The following is a 14,813-nucleotide window of genomic DNA, read 5'->3' as shown; positions in this document are numbered from 1 at the left end:
TCCTGATGAGCCAGTGATAGGAATTAACCAGACAGAAGAGGATGGGTGAGGTGAGAGGAGTGTTCCAGGCAGAGGGACTGCACAGGGATGATTCCCCCATATGTGAAGCTTAGCTTCAGAGGAGATCCTGCCTTAGGTCTGCTAAATATTCTTAGTATTTGGAAGCCAGGTATTAGTGAAAAGACAGTAGTTAAATCTTTCCTTACTAGCTTCCAGGAGCCTTAGAATTCACCATTTAGAAGCCCATAGGGTTTAGAAGGTAAAGTAAAATAACTGAAAAACCTGAGAAAAACAAACAACCCCTCTCATATTTCTAAACTATCTAGTCAGTTGCTGGGCTTGGTCCTCCTGTGGCAGGCTAAGATTCTGGTTTCAATGAGGCGCCTCAGAAAAAAAGTCCTGGTTATCTGCTCCCAAAAGGTCGCGGCCTTGAAAATCCTGTGGGTCAGTTCTACTTTGCACTCATGGAGTCAATCGCAACTAACAATTATTAACAAACCTATCTCTAATCTCGCCCTCCCCTGATCTGACGGTGCGGTCTTGAGGGGAATTTCCTCCTAGCCTTTATTAAAAGTGTGTGTGTCCAGGTCCAAGAGTTCACGCCCACCTGGCTCCCATGATTTCTGCCACCTTAACTTGAACTCTCTCCAGCCCTGAAAGGACCTGCCCTGAGCTACCTCTGCAAGTGAAAGAAGGAGGGAGGCAACCTAAAAGAAGCGGTGAGAAGGAACAGCAGGTGAATCCGGCCAGTTGGGCGGCTGAGGCCGGAGTAAGCCTAGAGCGCGGCGAGCTGAGCTGGGCGGATCCAGGGTAGATCCAGGGCCGGGCCGGGGCGGATACGGGGCGGGGCCAGGGCGGATCTTGGCAGGCTGTAAGGACCTATCTTTGCAGCTCGGGACTGCCAGGTTTCCAGGCCGCCTGGGCGGTGCTGCTCTGTTACTCAGCTGTGCTCATGGCCTTGGGTAAGGCGGGCGCTCCCTGGGTTCTCTCCTAGGTTCCCCTCTTCCAGACGGTGGGTCTTTGGGTGCTTCTGGGCGTCTGCCGCCGCTCGGTTTCTTGTCGTTAGAGACTGGCGCAGGAGGGGACTCTGCCCGGATTCGGAAGCTCAGGGAGTGGTAAAGAGAGGTGGGCACGCGCAGCAGTTGCTATAGCCCCTTCGTTTTGCTCCACATTCTTGCCCAAGTGGAAAATTCCCTCTTTAAACACCTTTCCAGATGTTGTATCAGCAGTGACCAGAGCTTAGCCGTGCATCTCTCAAATAGGTTCTTTCGAAGAGTTGAGGAGAGGGGGGCAGCATTCCTACCTGTGCTCCTGGGAGGAGTGTGCTCCCAGATTCTTCTAGGAACTTGTCTTTCACTATTGAGGGAATTTCCTGAGGCTTAGGAATCGGAGTTACATGAAGTGAACCGGTTAAGTTGATTTTAAAACTGAGTTAAATCACGGAGTAAACTCTGTTTCTATGAGGCTGTGGAGAACAGCAGCCGGCTCAGGTGTGACAGCCTTCAGAGCCGGGGATCTGGCAAAATCACCTTGCCGCGCACCTGTGGCTGAGCTAGCAATAAGAACTATGGACACAAGTTTATTGTCACTTGTAAGATTAGACAAGGAGTCAGTGGGTGGTGCAAATGATTAAGCAGCCCACTACAAGCCAAAAATTTGGCTGTTCGAACCCACCCAGAGGCACCTCGGAAGAAAGGCCTGGCAATCTGCTTCGAAAAGTCACGGCCTTGAAAACCCTGTGGAGCAGTTCTCCTGTGCACACATGGGGTCACCATGAGTTAGAATGGACTCCGTGGTAACTAACAACAAGAAGTTTGGACAGGAAAGGGGGATGGAGGAGGGTTATCTGTGTTGATAAAAATCTAGAAAAGGCAGTACTCTCTTTCAGAATGGGAGCTTCCTTATCCCACCCTCCTCATTCATTATAACATTTTGTTTATATTTTAATACACTTAACTAAAACGAATAACTGAACATGGCTGTGTGATAGTTACTTAGCTTTTTTCCTCCTCTTCTTCCTGGCAGTTTTATTCTAAATGAATTCAAGGTCACCTGTTGGTAGTATTTTTACCTGAAGAATGAGTTTAAAACTTTTTGTTTGCTTCTTTCGTGTCCGCCACCCCCCACCCCCCCACCCCACCCATGGCCCTCTACTCTACACACAAAATGCTGTTATTTTCTACTCTCCTTAATCCTCACCAAAAGCAAACACTTTTGTCATTCAGGTTCTTGTGGCTAATGGTCTTGTGACTTTTTTGTAAACATCACTTGTTCCTAAGCCTTCTTTTAGTTCCTTCAATATTAAAATGTTCCAGTTGTGTTTTCTGTAAAGAATGTGAGGGGTTGGAAGAGAAAGGGAAACAGTTGTGGTCTAGTACAGTGATTATTATTATTATTATTATTAAACTACACAAAAAAGGTACTCTGTGTTGAGTTCCAATATTTTCATCTTTTTCTCAGAAAGATGTTTTAAAATTATAATTATTTTAGCATCAATAAAATATGAACTGTTAAGCTTCTCCCTGTGGGAGAAATCTTACATTAACAGTTTCTACCCACTGGGGTGAATGCTTTAATACCTGAAGTTCTAGTTAAAAGAGACTGACTGGAATAGAAGAGTGTATTAAGTTATGAAACAATTTCATGGAACCTTGAAAATGATGATATCTAGAATATTTCCGTGTTTTAGATTGCTGCATTCAGATATCTGTGGCTTGACCATTCACTTATTCTATCTGTTATTTAATAATGTTGCACACAATATAGGGTATCTCTTAAGAATTCTGTCAGTGCATTGTAAAGGACACCTCTCTGGAGCCCTGTTCTGTAGGTATGGTTATTTCTTCCCAGTTTTTTTTCTTTTTCTTTTTTTAATTTTAGATTTGCTTTTGCTCCAGGCTGACTTGGGGACAGGGAGATGAGGTGGAAACCCGAACTAAAAGTATCTGTGAACTGAATTCTAGCTCCAGATCACCTTGAACTCCTGGCAAGTCCCCTAGTTAATGTTGGGAGTCCAGCAACTCCTTTAATTTGTGTCATGTTTATCTGCAAAATAGGGATTGTCTTCTCTGGTCTGATAAGACATTAGGGTACTTTGAACTCTTCATTTATAAAACTAAGCGTCACTGCTCTAGCAGAGTGTCACTTGTAGGATTTTCTCTAATTCCCAGATGATGTCCTAACATGCTGGGCACCACCCCTGCCTCACCTAAGCAGGAGGCAGTGTGGTGAAGTGGTTAGGACTGTGCATTTTGGAGATTGATGGGCCTGTCTTTGTTTTCTAGCTCTGACCTTAGGCAAGTTGCTTATGTTCTCCAAGCCTCATTTTCCTCGTATTTAGAATAGAGATAATAATGATGCCTGGGGTCATTATGAGGATAAATGAGGTAATGCACTGTGATCTGATCATAGGGTTGTGTGTCAACTTGGCTGGGCCATGATTCTCAGTGGTTTGGCAGTTACGATGTAGTTTGGCAATTGTATAGTGATGTGATCACTTTCATAATGAGATTTGATATAAGGTGATCACCTCCATGATGGGATCTGCTGTAAGTAGCCAATCAGTTGAAAGGGAGTTTCCTTGGGGGGTGTGGCCTGCATCCGATGTAAGTGGACTTTCTGGCAAGGCTCCTGGGCTTTTACTCTCACTGGATCGTACAGCTGGCTCCTGTTCGTCTGACCTCCTGTTCTTGGGACTCGAGCTAGCAGTTTACCTCCAGTCTTGCCTGCCAATCTTGGGATTCATTGGTCTTTGTAGCCTGTCAGCAAAAGCCCTGCTGTCTGACTTGCAGATCTTGAGTTCGCCAGTCCCTGATGCTATGTGAATCAGGAGAAGCCTCCAGCCTGACCCACGTTCCAATCTCTACAACCACGTGAGCCATTTCCTTAATATAAATCTCTCTCTCTGTATATTTATATGTTTTACTGGTTTTGCTTCTCTAGAGAACCCAGCGTAAGACATGCACATAGTGTAAGTAGCACTGTGCCTACAGTATAAGAAGGAGTCAATAGATGGTAGCAAATGTCTTCTTCAGCACTGACTTCTCTCCTCTTTTACTTTCAACAAGATGTAATTTAACCTGAATAAATATAAAGTCCTACACACAGGTGTTTAAAAAGTTAAGCTAGTACAAGATGAGGGAGTTGTAACTTCTTGAACCAATTAACATTGTGGTTTATTGACTGGATGTGAGTCTTTGGAGTTATGAGGGCCCAGAATGCTGATGTGATTTTAGTCTACTTTTGTAGAAATTTGAATGCATGTCTCTAGCCAAGGATATTTTTCCCTACCTGCCTTTTGCTCTTTGAACAGACCTCAGAGTTACAATCTTAAGATGAACATTTACAAACTGGCTTGTCTAGGGGAAGAAAGAAGAAAAGAGAGGCAACTCTTGAAGCTATATTATATTGATTCCTAACTAATTAAATCTTGATTCCCTTCTCAACATTTTTTGACATCTTGTTTTATGTAAAATTCTCAGCCTGTAGAGTGCAAAGGCAAAGGGGACAGGTTCCTGCGTTCCAGGCATTCACTGTATAGTTCAAGTAACAGATATATGAATAATTAGAGTGGGGTTATAAATGCTCTGTTAAAGTGCTCTGATAAGCAAATGAGGTCCCCCTGTCTCTCTGCTCCCTTCTCTCTTTTATATCTAAAAAGAGATTGACTTAAAACACAACCTAATCTTGTAGAGTCCTGCCTCATTAACATAACTGCTGCTAATCCTCCTCATTAACATCACAGAAGTTTGAATTTACAACACATAGGAAAATCACATCCAATGACAAAATGGTAGATAATCACACAGTACTGGGAATCATGGCCTAGCCAAGTCAACAAACGTTTTTGGGGGACACAATTCAATCCATAAGAGATGGGACCTCATACAACCAAGAAACAAGAGCCAGGAGAATAGCACATCCTTTGGACCTGGAGACCCTGCGCTGAGAAGCTCCTCGACCGGGTAAGATTGATGACAAGGATCTTCCCCTAGAGCCAACAGAGAGAGGAAGCCTTCCCCTGGAGCTGGTACCCTGAATTTGGACTTCTAGCCTCTTAGACTGAGAGAATAAATTTCTCTTTGTTAAAGGCATCAACTTGTGGTATTTCTGTTATAGCAGCACTAGATGACTAAGATACTGTCCCATCCTATACTGACTCTGGGACCTGGACAAATTATTTTACCTCTCTGAACTTTAGTTGAAGGAACCCTGGTGGTGCAATGGTTAAGCTCTTGGCTACTAACCAAAAGGTCAGTGGTTTGAATCCACCAGCTGCTCCGTGGGAGAAAGATGTGGCAGTCTGCTTCTGTAAAGATTACAGCCTTGGAAACTCTATAGGGCAGTTCTTCTCTGTCCTATGGGGTAGCTATGAGCCTGAACTGACTAGCTAGCAATGGGTTTGGTTTTTGGTTTGGAGCTTTAGTTTCCTCAAATGTAAAATGGAGATCATATTATTAGTTTATATAGTTAGATATTGATTTAATCTTTAAGTCTATCATGGGATTGAATTGTGTTCCCCAAAAATATGTGTCAACTTTGTTGGGCCATGATTCCCAGTACTGTGTGGTTGTCCTCCACTTTGTGATTTTCCTATGTGTTGTGAATCATAATCTCTGCCTTTGGTGAAAGAGGATTAGGGTGGAATTGTAACACTCTTACTAAGGTCACATCCCTGATCCAATGTAAAGGGAGTTTCCCTGGAGTGTGGCCTGCACCATCTTTTATTTTATAAGAGATAAAAGGAAAGGGAAATAAGTAGAGAGTGGGGACATCATACCACCAAGAAGCAGTGCCCAGAGCAGAGCGTGTACTTTGGACCCAGGGTTCCTGTGAGGAGAAACTCCTAGTCCAGGGGAGGATTGATGACAAGGACCTTCCTCCAGAGCCAACAGAGAAAGCCTTCCCCTGGAGCTGAAGCCCTGAATTTGGACTTCTAGCCTACTAGACACTGAGAGAATAAATTTCTCTTTGTTGAAGATATCCACTTGTGGTATTTCTGTTATAGCAGCACTAGATGACTAAGGTGTCTAAACAGTTGCCATTGAGTCGATTCCAACTCATGGCGACCCTATGTCTGTCAGTAGAACTGTGCTCCATAGGGTTTTCAATGGCTGTGATCATTCCTAAGTAGACCACCAGGCCTTTCTCCCGAGGTGCCTCTGAGTGGATTCAAATCACCAGTCTTTCAGTTAGTAGCCGAGGCCTTAACCATTTGCACCACCCAAGGACTCCTCCTATAGGGTGTCAACCTCCCAACATTGTTGGAAGACTTAGCTCCAAGTAATGCATAGCCTGTCTAATGCACAGTAGGCATGGCAACCAATCTGGTTCCCTTCACCCCTCCATTTCCCTTGATTAGAAACAAGGAAACATTACTAACATTCAGCCTTGAGTATAGATAGGATTTATTTACGACCCTCATCCATATTATAAAAACCAGACTAGGAAATGTTTTACTATTCTTATTGTTTAAAATGAAATATGAAATTATATGTCCTTCCACCACCACTATCCCTATTTCCTAACAGACTTTCCTGTCTTAGGGCGAGGCTCCATGATAGGAGGACTGTTCACTTGGAATGTTCTTTTGCTGGAAACTGTCTGCAGTCCTGCATTTTTATGATAAGATCTTGAGCTATTTAGGCCCTGCTCAGGTGCAGGTCAGTCTGAGCTATTGAATTAAATCTTACAAAAAATTTTGGTGAGGGAAGGGGATATTGAAAATTGGTTAGTTATTTTGGGACAACAAAATGCAAATTGAACACTACCTGAAGGAATTGTTATAGGATTTTATCTACTGGTGATTTTCCTTCGGTATCGTTCGCTCTTAAAATCCCTTTAAATTGGGAAAAATTTGCCTCTAAATTCCAACTTGATCATGCATGAGTTATCCCTCTTGCAAACATATTGTACAAATTTGCTAAACTATTGAATACCTAGAATTTTCCCCTTTAAGTCCTTTTCCTACTTTGATTTCAAAGGAAAAAATTTAGGCAGGGTTTTTTTTTGTTTTTGTTTTTGTTTTTGTGATGTTGGCAGAGCCCTCATCTATATTTAATGGAAACTTGGAAAAATTCTATGTGGCATATAGGCAGTAGTAGACAACAGAAGCATTTAGCCACTCTAGTTTTTGGTCATTGTAGAAAAAAATAGTGGGTGAGGAGGCAAGACTAGGTGGGTGACTGTGGAAGTCCCAGATAAGGCCAGGGAGGATTGGCATCCAGGGAGACCAGGCCAGACTAAGACCTTTTTGAGGAATTGCCCTTTTTATTCATTTATACATTCAGTGAATATTTCATCTAACAAGCAGTCATTTTGCTGTGTACGGGAGATGCTGAGATTAAGTTCCTTAGCCTCAAGGAAACTAGTTTTCAAACTTGAAAATGGGTAAGAATCTCTTTGGAGAGCTAGTTAAAGATTCAAATGACTGCTTTGGGCCCAGGAATATGCATTTTAATAAGCCTAGCAGGTGATTCTCATGTTGATGGAAGCTTTATTTTTTTTTTCCCTGTGTTCTTCCAGAGTTGGTGTACGAATTTATATGAACTCTTTGGAGTACAGTGTGATCACTCTGTCTATGCCTTATCATTACTGATCAACTGTCTCAACAAATCTAGACTCTAGGTCCAGTTCTGCTTTTAACCAAGTCAGCTTACTTCTCTGTTGTTGTTTTTAAATCCATAAAATAGAGACTTGAACTAGAATTCTCTAAAGTTTCATACTGTTCCTTAATTTGATGTTTTTCTCTCTTGGATATAACATCCAGATTAGTCTAAAAGAGTATACTTTGAGTGTTCATAACAAGGCCTGTCTTTGAGGAAATGGACTGTTGAGTGAAAACTACCCAAAGTCCTGTGAAATCCTTGGACTCCTTAGGGTACCAATACACCCACTGTTTTATTTTTTAAACTATGGATGTAAATTATACCAGTTGACATCGGTCGCCTGCATGTGTGCCGGAGTACAACTGTGCTCCATAGGGTTTTCAGTGGCTGATTTTTCGTAAGTAGAGTGAGTCCCCAGGACAACTCTTAACTTGCTCTTTAATATTATGTAAATTGCCCTCATTTTGAAATGATTGAACCAACTCCTACTCACAACAAATTGTTAATCACAATCATCTTCACTTGCTGCATGTGTAGCTTTTAAATCATTGAAAAGTCTTTGAGGCTTTTCTTGCACTAAAACCAAAAAAACCAAACCCACTGCCACTGAGTAGATTCTGACTCATAGTGACCCTACAGGACAGAGTAAAACTGCCCCATAGGGTTTCCAAGGAGTGGCTGGTGGATTCAAACTGTCGACCTTTTGGTTAGCAGCCGAGTGCTTTAACCACTGGCACCACCAGGGCTCCCTATAGGATAGAAACCCCCATAGGGTTTCCAAGGCTGTACATCTTTATGGAAGCAGACTGTCATATCTTTCTCGTGTGAAGCAGCTAGTGGGCTTGAACTGCCAACCTTTTGGTTAGCAGCCGAGTGCTTTAACCACTGCATCACCAGGGCTCCTCCTTGCACTAAAGTAAGGCTAAATAAGAATCGTATGCACCTATTCTAATTTACCTACAAATTCAACTTAAAGACACAGTTAGGCATGGATTTCATTTGTAACCCGGGGACTGCCTGTAGATTGCCAGGCCTTTCTTCCAAGGCACCTCTGGGTAGACTTGAACCACCAACCTTTTGATTGGCAGCTGAGTGTGTTAACCATTTGCATTACCCAGGGACTCATGGATGTAAATTACCAGCCAAATACTTCAGTAATTGGACTTCCCTTTGAGAAGCCCTGTTTGGCCCCCTCCCCAGCCTCTGCCAGCACCCTGTGGGAACTAGGTCACAGTCCTTCTCACTCTGCATGGTAAAGAAGGTTTACTGGGCTTGTCAGCATTGTGGAGGCAGGAACTGAGGTCTTCATCGCCGACTCCCAAGTGGTAAGCAGAGTCAGGCACACAGTAGGTGCTTAATAACTATTTGTTACTTGAATGAATATTAACTGACACTTTCAAAACCACTGTTAAAACTGAATCCAGTTATTTTCTGTAACACATTTCATAATTTTCTTCTACTTTTTAAATGTGAAAAACACTGTACACGTCCTATATACCTGCTTTTGAGAAATGCAGTTATTCAATTGTTCAGTTGCAATTATTTATTTAGAAATTAGATATTAAAAGAATTTTTAATAATAGCATTGCAATTTTTTTTTTCTTTTTTAGTTAAGAGAAACAGTGACTGTGATTTTGATTCTTAATAGCCCATCATGCCACACAGACAATTATTTCTCTTCTTGAGGCACTCGGAGATGGGCATTTGAAGCCTAATTATGTGCATTTGTATTTTCAACAACAAAAAATACCAGCAGAAAGAGATTGTTTTTTTCCTGCTAAGAGCACAGAGATAAACCAAGTTAGAGCAACTCTCTTGAATAGCTAATGTCTGTCCTGGTGGCACAGTAGTTAAGAGCACAGGCTGCTAACCAAAAAGTCAGCAGTTTGAATCTACCAGTCGCTCCTTGGAAACCCTATGGGGCAGTTCTACTCTGTCCTATAGGGTCACTATGAATTGGAATCGACTTGATGGCAATGGGTTTTTTGGATTTGGTCACCAGGAGAAGGAGAAAACTATTTTCTGCCATCTTTGTTCATGTGTATAGAACATGTGTTGTGAGTAGCTACTGTTTTCAGTGCCTCTTTTTCCAGTTGAGGTGCAACATAAACTATTTTAATTAATATTGTGTCGCCAAAAGGGATTGAAATAGCCAACTGAATTCTGCCAAGATAGAATCTTTTGATGAAAACATATCTTTATTGATTGTGGACGAAGATGATCATTCTTAAAATGAAATCCAGAGAAAAATCATATCCCTCAGCGAAAATTTCTGAGTGGCAGGCTGAGATTAACACCATACAATTGAATTTGTGCTGTAAGCCTTTTATGTAATCAACAGCTGGGAGATGGGGTTGCCCTTGCTGTGCTCCCCGCTGATTGTGGTGAATTATTGTGTGGAATGAAATAAGTGTTTCTTATGTCCCTCCTCCAAGAAGTACAAACAAGATATTACTGGGTAGTTTCTTGCTAGTTAAAATGGACTGGATTGATTCCAGGCATCTCAGGCTCTCATAGACTCAGGAACTATAGGAGTTGGGCATTTATTTATGTTCCAGGGACAGAATTTCTTACTTTCACTGGACAGTGACTTTGGTCAGTGGAAACCCAGCAGAGCAGACCAAAGGGATCCCCTTGCCAGGCACTTTTTTGGTTGTTGTTTAGGACAAGCAGAGACCTGTGAGAAAGTTCTACATATGGCCTGGTTTCTGTTGGCCTGTTGGTCTAGTCAGGAGTCCCTGAGTGACACAGATGATTAAGTGCTCAGCCACTTGTCAAAAAGTTGTCAGTTCGAACCTACCCATAGATGCCTTGGAAGACAGGCCTGGTGATCTGCTTCCGAAAGGTCACAGCCATTGAAAACCCTATGGAGCACGGTTCTACACTGACACACATGGGGTCGCAGTGAGTTCAGATTGGCTTGATGGCAGCTAACGACAATAGGTCCAGTCAAGTCCTTCCTTATCTACCTCTGCTAGCTGTTGTGTCATACATTGCATTGAAATCATTGTGATATGGAGATCTCACTTTGTACTTGAGTCTTGTTCTATGATACCAGTGTTACAGTGGATTTTTTAATTGTTTTTGTACTAGGTCCTTTTCCTTTGAAAACACTCTTGCCTGTGCATGCACTTCCACACACCTAATGAGTAGGTTTTGTAGATTAAGTAGAGAAAATCTTCTTAGAGATTTGCTCCCACACTGAATAGTAATTTGGCACCCTAACCACGCCTGTGGTTGAACCTGAGGTTGTTTTTTTAAAAAATAAGCAGACTGTCTTGTCTGTGTGGAACCGTAAACAGGTTGCAGTGTCATTTGTGTGCTCTCAAGCCCGTCGAGAAGTGGGATGGGTCTTAAAGTCAGATAGCCCAAAGGATGTGATCCTAGCCCAGGGATTTAGATTTACCAAGCCTCCTCCTAGTCATACTGATGGTGGGTATGGGGATTACATGAGATAATGCATGGGAGCAGATCACCAGGCCTTTCTTCTGAGGTGCCTCTGGGTGGGTTTGAACTGCCATCCTTTTGGCTAGCAGTTGAGCACTTAATCATTTGTGCCACCCAGGGTAGTTGCCTACATTTAGTTTTCAACAAATATTTGTTTAATTAAGAATGAATGTTCAGGGGCGGGGCCAAGATGGCAGAGTAGTCAGTTGCTTCCAGTGGTTCCTTTTACAACAGAGACCCAAAAAAAAAAAAAAGTGAATTGATTATCTATGACAATCTAGGAGCCCTGAACATCAAAGGCAAAGTTGAGGAACCGGACTGCATGGCAGGGGGAGGGAGAGACGGTTCGGAAGCAGCGAGGAGTTGCCAGATCTGACCCGGCAAGAGCCTGAGCCCTTCAGGCCTGACCAGCTCATGGATGAGCAGTGAGGCAGGCAAGCAACGGTGTTCAGGAGGCATATTCTGCACTGGGAGGGACCCAGCAGAAGAGAGTCTACTCAGCCACCCAGAACAAGTGAGAAGCAGCCCTCGATTGGCGAAAGATAAGTACTTGCGTCTGGCCTACTGTGTGGATCAAAAACACCCCCCTTAGGGAAAAGCCTCTCTCTCATTTACCTCCCCACTCCCTGTTCTGTACTGGGTCCTGGATCGGCTTCAGCACTTGCCAAGTCCCCTGGGCCGAAAGTAGGATCTGTCACACGCCATGAGCCATTCTCCCGGTCTTGGAGAGAAAACAAATTAACAAACGGGAAAAAATAAACTGCCAGCTCCCCTAAGCCAGGAACTCAGGGTAGCCACAGCTCCTTTGCCTAGGCATAGGCATAAGGGATCCATGGACTTTTAGTGCCTTTCCCCCTACATAGACTTGTGTGGGCCCATTTCAACAGCGCAGGCCCTCATTACTGCAGTACAGCAGGGTATATACCTGAAGTCTAACTTCAACTGTTTCAGCTGTGAAGTCGCAGGTTCGTGACACTTGACACTGCTCTGCCCATTAAGCAGGGTCTTCACCTACCCATATCAGGGGTCTGAGGACTGGTGGCTCCACCCACGCCACCTAGCTACCTGTGATAGGGGCCCAAGAATAAGAGATGCCTCCTAGTCTTTACAGCCAACAGCACTGGGTGCTCATAGTCCGGCTGCAAAACCAACCCACCTATGCACTCTAGGGAACAAGGACACGCCTTCCTCCTGGACACTCGGGGATGGCTGTCAGCCCCCCTGCCTTGCTCAGAGTGTGTCCCCCTGCTGCAGCCAGATGCCTGTGCCTACAACAATCACCCATGCCTGTGTAGGACTGTAGGTGAGAGCCTGCACCACACACTTGGTGACTATCTACCTGGGCACCTGAGCTGAATCCATACAGGAGGAATGGGTGGACTCCTGAGCTCACATATCTAGTAACAGATCTAACCACCTAGTGACAAGACATTAGAGCTTCAAAGGTGCCAATAATCAAACTAGCCCACACGAGCAGCCTATTTGGGCATATTAAAACAAAACAAGAAGCTAGGACACGGTAAGCAAACATAAATAATATAGATGCCTTGGAGACAACAGTCAATATCAAATCACATAAAGAGGCAGTCCATGATGGCTTCAGCAAGCTCCCAAAATAAAGAATCTAGAAATTTTCCAGAGGAGGAAAATTTCTTGGAATTACCGGTGGTAGAATATGAAAGATTAATATACAGAACTCTTCAAGAAATTAGGAAGGAAATTAAGCAAAACGCAGAACACACAATAGAGGAAATTAAAAAGATTAGAGAGGAGCATAGTGACAAATTTAACAGGCTGCAAGAATCCATAGAGAGACAGCAATCAGAAATCCAGAAGATGAACAATAAAATGTCAGAATTAGACAACTCAGTAGAAAGTCATAGGAGCAGAATTGAGGCAATGAAAGTCAGAATTAGTGAGATTGAAGATAAAGCACTTGACACCAATTTATTTGAGGAAAAATCAGATAAAAGGATTAAAAAAAATGAAAAAACCCTAAGAATTATGTGGGATTCTATCAAGAAGAATAACCTACGAGTGACTGGAGTACCAGAACTGGGGGGGGATAATAGAAAATACAGAGAGAATTGTTGAAGATTTGTTGGCAGAAAACTTCCCTGATAGTGTGAAAGATGAGAAGATATCTATCCAAGATGCTCATTGATCCCCACATAAGGTAGATCCCAAAAGAAAGTCACCAAGACATATTATAATCAAACTTACCAAAACCAAAGATAGAGAATTTTAAGAGGGGCTTGGGATAAATGAAAAGTCATCTACAAAGGAGAGTCAATAAGAATAAGCTCAGACTACTCAGCAGAAACCATGCAGGCAAGAAGGGAATGGGATGACATATATAAAGCCTTGATGGAAAACAATTGTCAGCCAAGAAATATATATTCAGCAAAACTGTTTCTCAGATATGATGGCGAAGTTAGGGCATTTCCAGATAAACAGAAGTTCAATGAATTTGCGAAACCAAACCAAAATTACAAGAAATACTAAAGGTATTCCTCCAGTTAGAAAATCGATAACATCAGATTTCAACCCAAGACTAGAACACAGGACAGAGCAACCAGATATCAACACAGGTAGGGAAGTCACAAAAATAAACGAAAGCTAAAACACTGAAAATAGGGAAACAGAGATGTCAATATGTAAACAATAACAACATTAAAACAAAAAAGACAGACTTAAAAAATGTAGACACAGATTTTTCATATGGAGAGGAAGTCAAGGCGATATAAAGAAATAAAAAAAACTGGTATTAACTTACAGAACTATGGGTAAATATTAAGGTAGCCACAAAGGAAACTAACAATCCTACAAGTCCAAATAAAAAACTAGAAAAATATAAATACTCAGCAAATACAAAATCAACAACAACGAACAAGATGAAAAGAAAATACATAAAGAAAAATGACTCAGCACAGAAAATTAAGTGGAACAAAGAAACTGTGAACAACACACAAAAAAAGAAATCAAAATGACAGCACTAAATGTGTATTTATCAATAATAACACTGAATGTAAATGGACTAAATGCACCAATAAAGAGGCAGAGAGTGGCAGATTGGATAAAAAAAACATGATCTGTCTATATGCTGCCTACAAGAGACACACCGTAGACTTAAAGACACAAAGAAACTAAAACTCAAAGGATGGAAAAAAATATATCAAGCAAACAACACTGAAAAAAGAGCAGAAATGGCAATATTAATCTCTGACAAAATAGACTTTAAAGTAAAATCCACCACAAAGGATAAGGAGGGACACTATATAATGATTAAAGGGTCAGTACATAACTATAATATATAAATAAATAATAAATATAATAAATAATTATGCACCCAACGACAGGGCTCCAAAATACATAAAACAAACTCTAACACCTTTGAAAAGAGAGATAGACAGCTCCACAATAATAGTAGGAGGCTTCAACACACCACTTTCGGTGAAGGACAGAACACCAGAAAGCTCAACAAAGACACGGAAGAGCTAAATGCTGTAATCAACCAACTTGATCTGATAGACTTACATGGTACACTCCACCCAACAGCAGCCAAGTATACTTTCTTTTCCAACGCACATGGAACATTCTCCAGAATAGACCAACGCACATGGAACATTCTCCAGAATAGACCACATATTAGGCCATAAAGCAAGCCTTAACAAAATCCAAAGCATCAAAGTATTACAAAGCGTCTATTCTGACCATAAAGCCATAAAAGTAGAAATCAATAACAGAAAAAACAAGGAG

Source organism: Trichechus manatus, unplaced genomic scaffold (genome assembly GCF_000243295.1).
Source record: "Trichechus manatus latirostris isolate Lorelei unplaced genomic scaffold, TriManLat1.0 scaffold00052, whole genome shotgun sequence".
NCBI lineage: Eukaryota > Metazoa > Chordata > Mammalia > Sirenia > Trichechidae > Trichechus > Trichechus manatus.
The sequence above is the reverse complement of the archived record's forward strand: the minus strand, read 5'-3'. Positions refer to the sequence as shown.